The sequence below is a fragment of the Grus americana genome, chromosome 15, assembly GCF_028858705.1.
Source record: "Grus americana isolate bGruAme1 chromosome 15, bGruAme1.mat, whole genome shotgun sequence".
In the NCBI taxonomy this organism is placed as follows: domain Eukaryota; kingdom Metazoa; phylum Chordata; class Aves; order Gruiformes; family Gruidae; genus Grus; species Grus americana.
This window is the reverse complement of record NC_072866.1, coordinates 5,895,224-5,911,747: the sequence shown is the minus strand read 5'-3', so window position 1 is coordinate 5,911,747 and position 16,524 is coordinate 5,895,224. Positions and strand designations below refer to the sequence as shown.

Sequence of the window (16,524 nt, the reverse complement as noted above, 5' to 3'; positions counted from 1 at the left end):
CTGGAGGTCGGTACGTCCTGTGGTTGGGAGTTGTTCCATGACTTGAAATACCTGAACTCCACTCATGGCTTTACTTGCAGACCTTCATGACCTTGGGTAAGTCATTTTGCTTTTTCTGTTTCTGCTCTACCGGTTTGTTTTTCAGGTGAAGGATCCCTTGGGAATGGATCTGCCTCACACAGTGTGTTGAGATACCACTGCCCTAAGCTGTAGGATCACAGGCTTGACTGGGTAGTACACCTTATTAACAAAGAAAAATACTGCAAGTAAATGTTTCCTATCAGGACTTACTTAACCATTAAAATTTTACAACACGTACTTTTTGCATCAGAATTATATTTTTCACTTGAAATTAGGCAAAGGGAATGTCCTGAAGCTCAAGAGATTTGAATTGATTTGTCATTAACATCCACAGGGACATATTGCAAGGTCTGGCTCATATGCTACCTATCATCTTCCTGACTGCTGCACATTTACAACAGATGGGCTTGACTCTCGTGAGACTCACAGCTATGTTGCGTGCCCTGATACAGCTATGACAATTGTTCCTAATCCTCTAGGATACCTTTCTCTCTTGTTTTCTAACGTCTTCTGAGAGATCATCAACATCTGCATATCTGCTTTCTGTGGTGATCTGACAAAGCAGAGTGACAGTCCATGTCCTACCTCCTGTTTGCAGAGATTTTGCTCCGAGGTCAACATTCTGTCTGGCAATTTTTTTCCATCAATTCTCTTTTGTTTACTGCCTAGGAAAAGTGTCTGTGGCAAACCCATGCTATTTCATTAAAATCTGGTGAGTGTTAGTCAGAAAAGGGCACAGTCATTAAGCAAAACTATTGGTAATATGTTCATCTCCCAAACGCACAATATTTTTTCTTACTGTGACTTATACATTATGAACATTGCAACAGTTGCTCGTGGAACACGTTCACTCTTACATATCTCCAGGCATACCTTATTCCAGTTCACTACGGGTGACTCCTAAAGCCCCTAAGGGAGACAGAAATTAGATTTCAGGGACATTTTGGGAAGATATTCTGAGTAACCTAAAGGCCTTTTCCTTCCATGGATTGCCATCCTGACACCAGAAGCTGCAGGTTCCGGGTTTAGTGCTTTCTATGAAGACAGATAAATTGCAGCAAGTGAAGCTTTGCAATTAGAGGAATCAATGCATAGGAACAACCAATATATAGGAACAAAAGTCTAGTTTAAACAAGATCATTAATTTCACGGGTAGAGAACATGCTTGTGCTTTAAAGGACTTTCAGCTGTATCCCACCTCCAAGAGCCCAGGCGGTTACCAGCTTCAAACATTTGTTCCCAAGACGTAATCTTCGGTGGTGACTTTGGAGGTGACTGCTCTTTCTTTACATCTTTGTTCATGCTGTAGTCTATAAAAATAACTTTAGTACTGATAAGGAACTTTTAAACAAAACAAAAATAATTGGCACGTTGCTGGGACTTAATAAAAACATCAGCTAAACACATATAAGCTCTACGAATCATCTGCAGAAGCAGATGGTGGTAGCTCACTGAGTTTGTCCCTAATAGACGTGCAGAAGTATCACCTGAAGCAAATACTATCCTGAAACAAGGGAAGAGCAAGCAATAACCATCTTCCTCTCTGAGGTGCGTGGGCGTAAGCAGGTTACTTGAAGCAGTTACCTTTATGTGGGCCAGTAGAGCAGCAGCCTTGATGAAACTGAATACAAGATCTGGAATCACACAATCACACCACGTAAGAGACACTTTGATTGTATGTGAGCAAAAGAATAACCATTTCACGTTCTTTCCTGAAGCTGACAAATGAGGAAGACCCATGCTTACATCCCCAGGGACCTTCTTAACTAAGAATAGAAAGGCTGCAGCAGCAACATCCCCACACGGTGTGTATGATCTATTTAAGCACTGTATAGGGATTGTCTCCAATTCAAAAAAAACGCTCTCGACATAACTTACAGATATTTTAAAGACTGGTGCCAATGTTCTTGAAAGGATTATAAACTATTGCTGCCTACAGCTTGGCATTTACCCCAGGCACATGGGAAATATCTTTAACTGTCTGAAGGAGATTAGAAAATAATCAACAGCAACTCGGCTGACACGTTCAAAGCTCATGAAAACTAGAGTCAGGTAAATCCAGGACGGCAAGGCGAGCTCACAGTACAGCTGTAACACACTCACTGCCGTGCTTACCGTTCACCTACGCTAAAGTAGTTCCCTTCCAGTATGATTCAATGACAGAACAGTTAGTGCAGGCTCTCTACCCTCACCCATGCCTTTCCTGGACATGTTGAAGTGTCAGCTGAGGCCCGTAGAGTTACGCCTCATGCCACCAGTATGCCTCACCTACCTGGGGTCCATCTACCCGAGCTGCAGCCACAGCCATGGCACAGGCGTACCGTTACGTCCGTTCCGCGAGCAGGCGAACGTCCAGGGCTGGCTTACCGTGTCACTCGTTAGGAGACGCACACATACACAAGTGACTCAGTCTGGTCTGGAGTCCCTGCTCCCCTACCGAACCCCCTCTGAGGACATCTGTTGTCCAACATCAAAAGCAGTGGTACAGCAAAGTTTTACATAGTCGAAGGTAGACAGCATGAGATTTTCCCTTTGTCTACTCTAACTTAAAACTGAAAGCCTGGATTTCCCCAGTGCCTTGGGACAAGTCAGAAACAATTACCTTCATACCAGTGCAATTGCACCTGCATGAAACGAGAGCTTAAGATCTGAGAATGAAGTCTTTCTATTCCGGGGAACAGCCTTCAGCAGCAATTCTGTGCAGGGGTGTTTTGCACAGAAAATTGTCCAGCAGTCCTGTGGCCACAAAGATTGTAGGGAACTGCATTTTTGCTTTGCTGCTTAGCAGGGATCAATATCATGTCTGAACTACCAAAATAAGCAAAACTCGAAATTCTTTACTTCACGTGAAGCAGTAAAGGTGAGTGTTCTCTGTGAAAAAATACTTGGGAACAGCTTGAGTTCATAGCAAGCATACAGTAGAACAAAGAGATGTGACCTGTTTGAGAAAAAACAAAGCATGTGTCATCTTTCCAGATGACAGGTTTTCCTCAGGTTCCAGAGATAAATACAATGAATAGGATTGGTTCTGTCTTTAGCAACACTTCTGGGTATGATGAAACCTTAATACCTGTATTTTGGGGAAAAAAAAGGTTTTGCTACAATCTACGTCTTATAAAATCTTGGTTCTTGAAATTCTTAAAATTCCAGTTGAATTTCTGACATTTGAAAAGTTGAGTAAAATTACATGGGTGAACTTTTAGGCTCTAATCCATGCAAAAGCTCAGTTACTGACAGAAATGCTACATCAAAATTGACTTGATGTCTTTTCTCCTAAAGCCGTTTTTAATGTAATAAACAGTAACATCATTATTGCATTGTACAATGTTGGGGAGCATAGAGATGACTTGCGCTGAGAAGGGTTAACCTGAGATGATACAAAATTCTCAGACTTCTACAAAGGAAAAGCAATACAGCTCATTATTTATTCCACAGAAATACACAAGAATTCCAAACAATTAATATCTGATACTTGCTTCCTTAATCTTTTCCACATTTAAGGTAAGAGAATGATAAAAAAAGACAGTATTTTACTTGCAACATTCCCAAAACGTGGACTCACATTTCTCCAAAGAAGGTGGAAGGGGAATGGAAAGGAGTCAAGGAGATGCAGAAGGAAAATATGACATTATTCGTGAGTCTTCCCACTGTTGCTCTTTAGAGCTTTCTTCAGCTGATCCTGTCTGAACCATTAACAGCAGGTTTTGCTGGTGCAGCTGGCCACATACTCACCTGGCTGGAGGTACAGCCACAGCAATCCGTTTCAGCATAGGAAACACTGAGTTCTGAAAAGTTCGATTTCCCCTTACAGCCATAACGAGCAGTAATAAAACGGCCACAGTGTATTTCATTCTATACCCAGATGCCTCCAAAAAGGTGGTGCAGATAATTCACCTGTACGTTCAGACTTCAAATGAGTGCAGGAGTGAGGAAAGCTTGGAGGAGGGGACACCATCCTGCACAAAAGGGATATAAATTTGCATTTAGCCCTAAAGAGACAACTTCTTCTTTGAAATACTGAATGCTCCAATGGCTTCACTTGAAATACTGAGCGTTCAGCAACATTCTTCTTCCCAGGGTCACGCAAAGTTTATCTTTCCAAATCACTCAGTGCATCTATAACCAAACTGCATCTTGGCTTTAGTCCTAGGTTTGTATCTTACTGTCTGTCACTTTGTTCACAGGTTTATAGGAGGTCAAAGCCCCTCGTCCTTCACATCTTCTCGCACTGAAAACACATCTAGTTAAAGCCAAAAGATGACTGATGGAACTTCTCACGCGTGACTAGACGATTTAAGGTAATTTCACACAATCAGTGGCAGGATGTTTTCCATAGAGGTTTATGTCCAGCTGCCAAGTGGTCACTCATGCAGATTAGCTGTCTAATAAGTAAAAGTGTTTCAAGGGATGCACTCAATAGCCCTCCAGATCATTTTATTAAAAGTTGTAACGATGTCTCTGGTCAAATTTAGTTCTTGCTGTGAAAGCTATTAGGTTAATCAAAATATGAGGGAGTCTACCATCTACTTTTAATTAACAAGTCACAAGTTACTGTGTACTCAGCAAGATTCTGTCAAGGTTAAAATTAAGAGCTCATCCCACGACCCATGATCACAATTTGCACTTGAGGATCACGCAGCAGTGGCAGCAAATGAAGGCTGTATCTCCAAGCATAAATGCGACTGGTGCTGCAACGCTCTAATAAGGTGGCCTTGAGCTCACACGAAAGCTTTAAAACCGTAAGACCTCCCTGTTCAGAAAGTATTTAAAAGTGTGTTTAAAATTAAGCACGTACTTCAGACCCATTAAAATGAATGTTTTTTAAACATATCCTTAAATCTAAATACATGCATCAGTAGTTTTCTGATTAGACCGGATATAAAGAATCACTTATTTTTCTGAGCACCTAAGGAAAGCAGTGGCATGGGCAACAGCATCCAGAGCCCACCACTGTGCAGAACTGCTCGTACGCATCATTTTACATATCATATCCACTTCCAGCCCAAATCTTTGCATAATCCTGCAAATGCCTCTTCAGGAGTCTGTTTTGTTTGTGTCAGTCACTTCATTAACCTGAAGATAGCTGCTACCTTCGGTAGAGGGAACGACACATATCTGTGGGCTGGAGACCAATATTTATATTACCTTCAGTGACTCACAGGAAAAAATAAACAATTTCTTTTACAATGGCTTCATTTCTTTGACTCACAATTTCAAGACAGGGCTCTGCATCAACCATTCCTTGCAGCTACTCCTCAGGTTCAAGGACAGCTCTGTAGAAGTCTGTGAAGTAACTGTATTTTTTTTTAAAGATAATTCTTACAGTTAGGAAAAGTTACGAAAAAGCTTACAATTACTCACAGTGAAAGGCTGTGCTTCACATAGAGCAGCAGCAGCAAGGCAGAACTGTGCGACCACCAGTGTTGCTGAAGAACTGGACCTTGTTGAGACTCCATTTTAAATAATCAAAATATTTGTTCGATATGAGGACCGAAACCCTGGCATCCATAATGTTATAAACCCCCTGCACGGTGCATCCTTACACCACTAGCTTGTTGGGCTATATAACTCCCTGAACCCAACATGTGAAGTTCTCTATCACAGAAGGTGTTACTGTAAGAATCAGTCTTAAAACAAGAAACTTGCATAGAATTCCCATTCACTTCAACAGGCACTTACACATGCAAAAAAAGTGTGGTTATAGGTTGTGCTGAAGGAAAAAAAAAATTATTATTGCATTTGAAAAAAGGTGAAAAAATTGAGTTTGAAAAAATTCAAATTTCTTTGAAAATGCGAATCGGGTTCCGGGTCCTAATACTGGAAGATATTTAAGTTTTAAAGCAGATAGATAAATTTTGCAACTGATTTCAGGGACATTGAATAAACATGTCCTGAAAGTCAGGCACATATTTCATTGTCTTGCTCATTCATGGGCTAAAATTATTAGATCTCTCTGATGTCTGGGGGAGCTTGAAAACTCATCAACTCTTCTGGAATAAAACACTGATATTTTTTTCCCCAGGTTCAAAGAAACCAGAGCGCGATACCAACTCTGCATTCAAATCAGACCATGAGGATTAGGCAAAGGTAGCTATTATCTCTCTATGCAAAGCATGTTTGTAACAAAGGAGAATTAAAGAAAAAAATCTTCCATTTCAGTAAAATTTTATGAGAACATGAAGAACAGTAAAATCTTTATCTCAGGCACCTTATGTAACATCTTCCTCCTGGGAGAATTCTTCTCTTGGGTTTTACAATATTCAAGAAACCATTTTTTTCAAAGTGTTAAATCTGCAGGGTTACAGTCTTATCTCACTGCTTTTAAAAAACAATCATCCTGATTAAGAGATGTCAGTACTTGTTGGTACTCCAGAAGTAAATCAGGTAATACACAGTATGTTTTATTGGCCCAGTTTTAAAAGTGTTGAAAAATCAATAATTCTCATCGATTTTAGCTTGGTTTCTGAAAATGTGGTTTTTATTTAAGCCAATAGCAAATCTCCAAGTTACTTTACAGTGTAATATTGGGGCTTAGATCTGACGGTGACTGTGTGTTTCTATTATTAGGAAGTCATTTGGACAATATCGATTATTCATAAGCTTACGGTGTATAAATCCAAATGAGTGCAAAGTACAACTCCAAATTATTTGTAAATCCAAACATAAACAGACTGCCACAGCCAGATGCAAATGAAAACGTCGGCTCCCAGCTTCGCATCGCGTATTGCACAATATTCAGTACTGCTTCCAAGTCTCAGCACCAGGAGAAGTATTCCGTCCCAATGGCTGTCGCTCCTGGCTGTGAAGATAACCTTGAACTTGTGTCCCATATCAGGGCAACAAGAGTGTATTAAACCCAGAAAATAGCTTTTTATTTCTAAATTTGGGAATTTTTAAGTCAGTCCAATAATTCTGGTACCATACCTAGAACTGCTCAAAAGTTTTAAAATAAAGGTGTCTTTCCTATAAGAATAGTTTTATTAATATTAAAACTTCTTGTATCACACTTGACATTTTCAGCATTCCCATTATGGAAAAAAGGCATGCCTTTTAAAAACATACCATAATTTTGGCAGAACTATTACTGAAATACGATCAACTTAATTTAAAACGAAGCATGAATTTTCCAAGTCCTGAACTTTCAAAGAGTTTCCATATAGCACAAAGTCAGGTTGACACTGTCTGGCTCATCACCCACCAATATCATCGTACAAACATCATCCCACCGTCTCTGAAGACCAGCAGCGAGCACCATCATGCTCACCTGCAATTACCAGCTATTCAGATGCTGATAGAACGGATGGCTCTGCAAACCCTTCGTGAAAAACAGCATAAAATTACGGAGGCATGAGAAAACCTTACTTTCCTTTCTGTTGAAACTTCTGTTCCTTCTTTTACATCGATTTTTTAGTTTTCCCTAGGAAAATCTATTAATTTTAGCAGCCTAACAGCAGGAAGAGTAATTACCTGTTTGATCTTCTTTGCTATGGACCCGCTTGTTAGAGTGCCTATGGAATATGTTGTTTATTTCTTTGGAAAGTATAAATATACTTGAGAATATCTTTTTGCACAAAAGTTTCTGGTGGGAGGTCAAATTTCTGACATTTCTTCATTTCCTGGATTGTCTATCACACACTTCAACAGTGCTGATTAACGTCAGCCACATCCTGGTGTTAGCAACTAGAAGGACGGTATTGGGTCTGAGTGGATTTGATTGTTCTAAAAAAAAAATTTCCCTATCAGCTGTTGAATTCAGAAGAAATACTTTCTTTCTCCTCTCCTAGAAACCTGTCTTTTCTTTTTTTTTTCTTTTTTTTTCTTTTTTTTTTCTTTTTTGCTTTCAAAAAGCAACAATATTCCTAAACTGTCCTTCTGATTTCTGAAGCAGGTGATTGTCCATTTTTTGAGGAATTTGGTTTTAAGTTCAAAGGTAAATTGCTGTGGAAATGGCACCTGCAGACACTTGCTCATAGCTGGGCACTGCTGCTGCCAGCCCTGGAAGAGTCCCTGCAGGATTTATTAAAGGATAGTAAATCTCATTCACGACAGAATGCACGCATTATGCAGAAGTTCTGCAAGGAGACTGTAGAAATTTATTTCATCTTTACACAAAAGGTTAATTGCAAAGCCTTGGGAACATGTTTACTATTTACTACAAGCGATAAAAAGCCAACTTTGGACTCAGGTGGCACTGTAGCCCAAAGATTAAGCTTTCTACTATTCCAATTTTGCAGCTGAATAAACTTTGACACGGAGGGGGATCCCACCTGTGCTCCTGGGGACCTGCACGAGAAAGGTGTTGTCCTGCGTCCCAGCACCCATCCTGCTCGCTGTTCCTGCTAAATGAACGCAGCCAGCTCAAGGAACGGAGCCAGCTGAGGGCACAGCCCACCGTGACATGGAAATCAGTGGACGTGAGCACAGCCCCTCGCTGCACGAGCTCTGCAGGCACTGAGGATCACTCCTGACGCCAAGCACAGCCTTGGCTTTTACTGGATCTTGCAGGGCCAGCTGGGTCTCACTGCAGCATTCCCACAGGCTCGCCAGAGCCCTCCGACATGTACTCCGCAGAGATTACGTATGACAGACTTCAGCGATGGCGTTTTGGGACAGCTGAGCAGGCCGGCGAGAGGAGCTTAAATAATGCAGTTGGCTGATTTGACCAAGCCAAGCTCTGCTCTTCGCTCGCTCCCTATTTTCTGCTTACGTCGCTTCACGGTGTGCCTGAGTTTCATGGGAAGGGGATTTGTTTGGCTTTAGTTTTTGTCAAAATAATCTTTACGAGCTGTTGAACGTGCTGCTGCTTTTCGTTGTTGCTGCAGATACCCATGGACAAGAACGTCTGGGGCAGGTCAGCCGCGGGGACCCGGGCAGCCTGAGCGCCGGCCGCCCGTGCTCTGCAAAGGGAAGGTGGGAAGCTGCGAGTCCCACGTCCACTCCCGCAGCGCTGCGGGCAGCTGATGCTTCTACCCTTGGAGAGGTCAAATGCCTCATAACAGGAGCATTAGAAGCTCAGCACCGCGCTCAGCACAGCTCAGGCTCGGCCCCATAATTCACGTTGCACACGCCGCGGTATGAATGCAAATCTGTCACCCTAAGGCAGCCACGCGCACCGCGAAAAAGTCAAGGGGGTTTGTTCCTTCTTTTCCTGTCATTGCAAGGATGAAATCCCCCACCACCAAAATTAATTTATTCCTTTGATGAAGGCAATAACCAGAAGAGAAAAATGGTAGGAAAAACAAATCTGACCTTATGACATTTGTGACATACTGACAAGAATACAAAATGGCAAGAAGTCCTGTTTTTAAAAGCCGTCATGCTGCTGCTGTCGGACTGCGCTTATGTCAGCAGTAACCCATAGCGGCGTTCTGGCTCGGCTAGCTCTTCCATGGCAGAAAACTGCCTCCACAATATTCACTTGGAGCAATAAGCTGGGCTACCCCTAAAATCGCCACAGCTACCTGTGCCTCCCTCTTAAGGTCTCTCCTAGGGAAACTAAAGTTTGTGGTTAAAATAATCCAGTTTTCATTTTATACCTGTGAGTTTAAAATTAGTCATGACTGATTCTGCTGAGGACTACAGATCAGTAAAGGATAGAAATGGAGGAAAGCAATGCAAATAAAAAGCCAAGGCATAAATAGGACTTACACGTTCACAGAAACACGGAAAGCTTCAAAGAAGTCTTTGTAAGATTAGCTTCATGCTCTTACATTGCAAACAAAGGAAAGTTATAAGGAAAACCAGCATTTTCTCGGGGTCTCCAGGTTAAGAATATATTTAAAAAGCTTGAGATTAATGAGATCTAGTGCACTCACTTAAAGCAGGAAAAATTCTTTTTTAATTACTCAAAAGAAAAACTCAATAATTAATAACCACCAGGAACAATAAATCAGCCAGCGTAATCTCATTTCCATTACCCTTATTAGCTAAAGAGATTGGTAGATCAAACCCAATTTCATTCTTCCAGAAATAAATATACTATTATTTTTAGCCTCATTTCCCAAGACAGTAAAGTCAATGTACTTGGGCTGCCAGCCTGTTTGTCCACTCTGATAAGTTTTGAGCCCGCTGGCCAATTTCAACTTAAATTAATGAAGACATAGTGGTTTCAGAGATGTTAAAGTCATACCTGTTTTGTGAACAGTCTCTGGCCAGGAAGGACTCAAACAAATGTCCCCACTTGGAAAGGCAGTAGCAATGTGGTGTGAGACCTGTTCACCTCGTTTCACAGAAATGGAGAGCGGATATAAATAGTTGCACGGCTGGGCACAGGGAGAGGGAGGGAATAGAGAAGGTACGTGAGGATATAGAGAGGCCTGAGAGGTATTGCATGGAGGGGTCAAAGAAACATCAATACGTAACTAAGGAATACTGCAGCGATGTAAGGATAGATAAATAAATGAATAAATCCAGAAGCAAATAAGCTAATAGAATTAGCTTCACTAATTCTGCCACTCCTGGAACAATTTATTGCTAATTCTTCACTAATCCCGATGGGTTTTTGCTACACCAATGCCCATGCAATCATCCTCAAGCAAGCCAAACTTCAACACAGGAGGCTGTGACTGGAGCTGAGGGGAGTCCTCAGGCTGGTGTTTTGGCTAAAACCCTTTGAAAATTTCTGTTTGGTATCTGGCATCTGTATATGTCAAAGAAAAGCAAAGGTTACATCCAGACTCTGTTGCTACTCCTAACCTGCAGGGCCACTGCCACCCGGCAGCAACACAGCACCAGCAACCCAGGAACCGAGCTCAAGAGCAGGAATGGTTTGACTGGAATGACGGGCACTGGCAGAGAAAGGAGTTGACTACTTTGGCGAAGCATCCTTCCTTAAAGAGAGAACCTCAAAGCCTGGCAGGGTGAGCAGCCATCGCTTGGCTCACAGAACAAGGAGCCGACCTGGCGATGTCCCCTTCTCTCTGCTTGCAAGTGTATTGCGAACGCTCGTCCTTTATCCCTTCTTCTCTTAAATTAGATTTTGCTTATGACTTGGGCTGGTTTAGCAGTTTGTGCATGCTCGTTACGTGCAATCCACAGAAGAATTACTTATAGCACAGGGGTTGAATCATAGCTGCCTTAGCTTGTGTGCATTATGTAATAAAAGAAATACTGTAAGATAATCTTCAGCGATACCATGGTAGTATAACTAACACGACAATGCTATCAGTAAAAGCTTTGCGACTATGCATAGCCATTGTAGAAGACTAGACTGAACTTCACTTTAGTTACGTTAATAAATAAGGCAGATGGGAAAGCGTGGAGGAGAGAAGATTTAGGAAAATAAATTATCTGGGCCTTTCCCTGAACAGAGGACAGAAAGCCCACTTAGTCACCAAATAGCCCGTAGATGTATTTGTGGTATTATATAAGATAACTTATTATCAGGGTATTTTTATTTATCCTCAATAGATCAATTTAATATTAATAATATCCAATTATCTAGATGCTGAAAATTTTCTTTGAAAATTTCCTCAAACTGTCCCTGAATTCCCACAAACTGGGGGGGGGGGAGGGGGGGGCAGTCCTTAGCCAGCTGACAAGCAGGTCGTGTTCTCTGAAGAAAATTCCTAACCATCCGATTACAACATATGTTACGGTATTACTAAAATATTTACCCAATGGAAACAGTGCGACATAGCTTTCTGTTTGCAAAACTCTCCTAAGTCCAAAAATAGGTTATGACTTAAAACTAATAGGCACCACATTGGAAGTCAACATAATACACCCTGACCAAGTCCCAGTTAGTAAGTCATGAGGTGTCACACATCTATTTTTAGCAGAAAATTATGTTTTTTCCTGGGCATTGACAATGACTGTTTTCATGCATCAGTTATATAATGTGACCATTCATTTACTACGTAAGGTGTTTTACATAAACTATTGTGAAAGCGTTTATAGCAAATAATGCAGAAACGATGACCAGCATTACCCAGAGGTTGTGCTGGAACAGCAAGGTGTGCTTTACATAAACATCACGCCTTTGCACCTGAAGTCAACCAGCAAAGAAAGGATGACAAAGCAGATCACGGTCGCAGCATAGGAGCCAGCTACGCCTGCAATCACTTCCATGTTCTCCATGGTCAGAGCACTTGTGGTCGACAGCATTGGATTCGTACCAGGAAAGAAAAGGTCTTTGATCAGTCCGACAAGGAAGGAGTGAGCACAGCCCACAGAACATCTCTTAAACTACTGCTTTCAGGGCAAAGACAGCACTCGCCTTGAATGGTGGATATAGTCCAAAGAAATAAGTGAGGAACAGCCCAGGAGCAAGAGAGCAGTCCCCCAGGGAAAAAAAGGTAACAGCAGAATCGAATCTTACCGCTTTCAGAGTTGAACAGAAGTGGCAACGAAAAGGTACAGAAGGCCCCAACCACCGGGAAAACAGTAACATTCCAGCATCGGGGTGTTCCCGGTCTGCCTGGGAGGAATGAGCTGGGGAAGGACCATGTGGGACACACCACCCAGCTGGATTTCCTGTGCCGTGGCTCATCACCAGGGGATGGAAAGGCACCGTGAACATGGAGCGAGAAACTGCAAGAAGTAAGAAGAAAGTCAGCATTTGCAAACTCGCAGGAAAATTCTGTGTAATTCTGACACATTTCTAGCCACAGCCTGCTCCACTGTGCTTTTGTGGTTTTGGGGGGGTTTCATTGGTTTTTCTTGTTTGGTTGGTTGTTTGGTTTTTTAATAATCTTCTTGTGGATGCCCCATCCCTGGAAGTGTTTAAGACCAGGTTGGATGGGGCTTTGGGCAACGTGGTCTAGTGTAGGGTGTCCCTGCCCGCAGCAGGGGGGTTGGAACTAGATGATCTTTGAGGTCCCTTCCAACCCAAACCATTCTATGATTCTATGATGTGAAGCATTATCACATCCTGCTTTCTGTAGCAATTACAGCAAATGAGAGAGATGAGCCTCAAACATCAATGGATGCAAGCAGCACTTGACTTTGGGGAGCTCCAAATCAATTCTTTTTAGTGTGGGCTTGTCTTGAGCTAAATAAACGAAATTTGTTAGAAAACAAATGCAATAGAGAGTGGAATGCAAGATGTCAAGTAATGTAGATGAAGGCCCTGGCAGTCCTTCAAGGAGGACGTGACACATTACAGAGCACAAATCTCTCGCAACATGAACTGGACCTGGTGTAAACTCAGAGTATGGTGTTCAGCCCGCACCAGGAAAGATCAATCCCACAACAGCTAAAATATACATTAAACGGATTACCTGGCCAGCACACCATTTCACATGGTGCCAGCTCACCTTCAGCTGGCTTCTAACATGTGACAAAAGGTGGGCAATAAATTCCAGGATGCCGGCATGACATCCTGCACGATGCCCCCGGCACTGAGCAGCTCTAGCTGCTGCTAATGTCATGCACTATGATAAATTCAGACTCGTTTCTTTTTGCTTTAGGAAGCGTTCAACAACCAAACAGCAACCTGCTGAGATGCTCTAAACCATCCTAGCCCAGACTAAGGCGCGGATATGACCGAGGAGCCCTCCTCACTCTAAATTCTGGCATTTCTCATAGACCCTTACCAGCTTTGTTATCAGAGACACGCGGATACGTAACAAAGCTGGAGACCCGACGCGCATCGGTGTGGTGCTGTGCTGCTGAAAGCCTTCACGGCTCGTTTCTACCTCTGCAGCACCTGAATCCACAACTTGCCATTATAGGCGCCAGATATTCAAATCCAATAATAATTTTACTAGTGTCTCAGCAACAATTGAGCATTTTCTGTATTCTTTTGTCTAGCAGGATATACTCTTTTCAAGGAGTAAAACTTGTCTTTCCTTAACACAAGGAAGTTATACAATCAATTAAAACTAAGTAGATTATCCCTAAAATGGTGGTTTCTCTTACAATTGCTCTGCTGGTTACTCGAGACATGTGTACAATGGCTTTACTAGCTGATTGCAAGTAAGATCTTTTCTAAATGGAGAGGAAGATGCATAAACATCTGCCAGAAAAAATGCTATGCAATTTCCTATAACACTCTTGTTTATTTTAGTCCATGTTTAGCCTGCAGGCCCTTATTCCACACAACCTTGATTAACTTCTAGAACTAACGTTATTGTTCACCAAAGTCTAAAGCAAAATATTAACCCGGGCATGTAAAACACTTGTACGTTCTTTACACCTTCTGTGGTGCAGCACGCATAAAAGGAACGCGATTTCTGTTTCTCCGTTTCCCTGGGGGGCTTACTGCTCCAGAGAACCTCACCCATCTGTTGAAAATACTTTATTCCTTACCTTTTTTATCTGCCCGTAACGTTGAAAACAAAACCAATAGACCTTTGCAAGACAGCCAAACTTCAAACAGCCGCGGTGCGGGAGGCAAACGCCTATGCAACGCTTCTGCTCCCGGTGGGAGAGATTTCTATTGCGCCTTCGCTAGCAAAACCTTAGAACGATTTCTCTGTCGCAGAGTTGTTAGAAATTCACGAGAGCACGGCAGAGATCAGACCGGGGCCCGTCTCGTATGGCACAGTTTTGCATGCCATCCGTGTAAGGCTCCTCAAGGGACCATCTCTTAAAGCCTAAGGATGAGAAAAGCACACTGACATTGCCTCCTCGGAGGGAGCGCGCCCCGTTCTGCCTGCTGCCGTTCTCCGGGAACGCAGAAATACCGTGTGTCGGAGAGAACAGCCCCACAGGGCAAAGTAGGCAGGTAATGGGAGGATGCAAATTAAACTCCACAGCACCGGAAGCCACGCAGCACTCGCACATCTGCTTGCGGCAAATCCTACAGGGATACTTGTAAATGGGTTTGGTTTATTTTGGTAGGAGTGATGTAATAGTCAAATTGGTTTTGCACAGATCGTTGTTATAATGAGGGAGCAAGAAAAGGAGGAGGGATTATGCTCCCTCCCGAGCCTCCTGTAATTCAGTTAATTTTTTCAGGATAACCATTACCTGGGTGTACCCAGCCCTGTGAAGACTTTCTTTTCATGCATTAGGGGATCATGTTTTAATTCCTCATTACCACTGATGGAAGTAATATACGGAAACCCATGCACGCATAGATAACGTGGGACTTTGCGCCCATCTTTGCCAGCTGCCTCCTCTATGGAGTTACTGTGCTCCGTGCTGTACTCGAGTGCCTGAACAGCCTGCGCACGAGCTGAGCTCACTCTCCACGTTTAAATTAACAGTCATTACCTTGACTTAATTTATTCTTGATCTTTGGCTTCTTAATACAGAAATTGCAATAATAAAGTGCCAGTCAGGAGGCTGGTTTTGTCAATAGATCATTCGGTACATTTTTGTATTCCAAATTTTAAGCCCTTAAAAGCGGTCCTACTCCACCGCATATTGAATCCTGTGGATGTTTCTTATCTCATCTACTTCTCCTTGTCTCATTCTGTTAGAGACCCTCTCTGTCGGATAAAGTCATCAGGTCTTTGGATAAAGAGGAGCAATTTCTTTTGCGTGATTAACTGCGTGACTTAATGCTATCAGCTGCATTAGGGGACACAAGCATGAGACAGGCTATCAGGGAATCAGAGTCAGCCACACAAATCTCTGCAGCAGCACCATGAGGTTTGAATAATCAATTGCATGTTCCCAGGGAGTTTACCTGCAACAATAAAAATATTTCTTGTAGCTTTCAAAGGAAATGGGTAGATTGACAGTAGAGACAAAAAAAAAATCCTACAGCAGCACTTTTTATATTATTTGCAGAGCTTGAGATGGGTAAGGTGCAAATTTTTAGCAATCCAGATGTGAGAATATGCAATTAAAAAGAAGTTACATGTAAGTAACTGCGAATATTAAAATGAAAGAAGATAACATTGGCTCTATCCAGGTGCAACTGGGCAGAAGAGCATCCATCAGAGAGTAAACTCTCAGCTGCCTGAAACCTGAGAGAGTCCTGCCAAGCTTTCACTAACTAATAACTCAGTAAGTGTGAGGTCTAAGCCGATGCTAATCTGCTAAATGGCTGTTGAGCGCTCACGAGGGAGCTGCCCGCCTCGCCAGGAAGGTGGTGTGAAGTCCCAGAGAGCGGCACAGCCGTGCCGGGGACGTACGCCAGCACGCGTTGAACGTGGCGTGGCAGAACCCAAACGAGAGCCACTGCAGCAACAGTGCGCTCGGCCCCTTCTTCACCAGCCGCCCGCCTGAAAGGTGCGTTCATACATCTTTAGCTCGTGAACTGCTCAGCGGGAGTGAGGTTTAGAAGTTTTGCTGGGAGGAGATAAACTGGGGTATGCTGGCTAAGTCAGATAAGGCTTTTGCTTTTAAATCAAGCGGCTTCGTTCAAATGAGTAATAAATGCAAGTTATTTTTGTCCAATGGCTTCATCAGTCAACTCTAGTACATCAGTATCCACGTCAAAACTGTCATATGTGATAATATCTCAGAAGAGGAACCGGGACTGATAAAGTCTGATAAAGCCAACCAGGGCTTCACAGAAACACTTGAAATTTGGAGTCCGGGCCAAAT

The 16,524-nt window shown here is 42.6% G+C and overlaps 1 long non-coding RNA gene across 1 annotated transcript in view; it reads right to left on the bottom strand.

Annotated features, from left to right (window-relative positions):
- LOC129213389 (uncharacterized) overlaps positions 1–11,459 on the bottom strand; it is a 43,010-nt gene extending 31,551 nt beyond the window's left edge. Inside the window, exon 1 of the long non-coding RNA XR_008579429.1 lies at positions 10,211–11,459. This is a non-coding gene — a long non-coding RNA (uncharacterized LOC129213389). The remainder of the gene's footprint in view (positions 1–10,210) is intronic.
- Between the last annotated feature and the right edge of the window lie 5,065 nt (positions 11,460–16,524).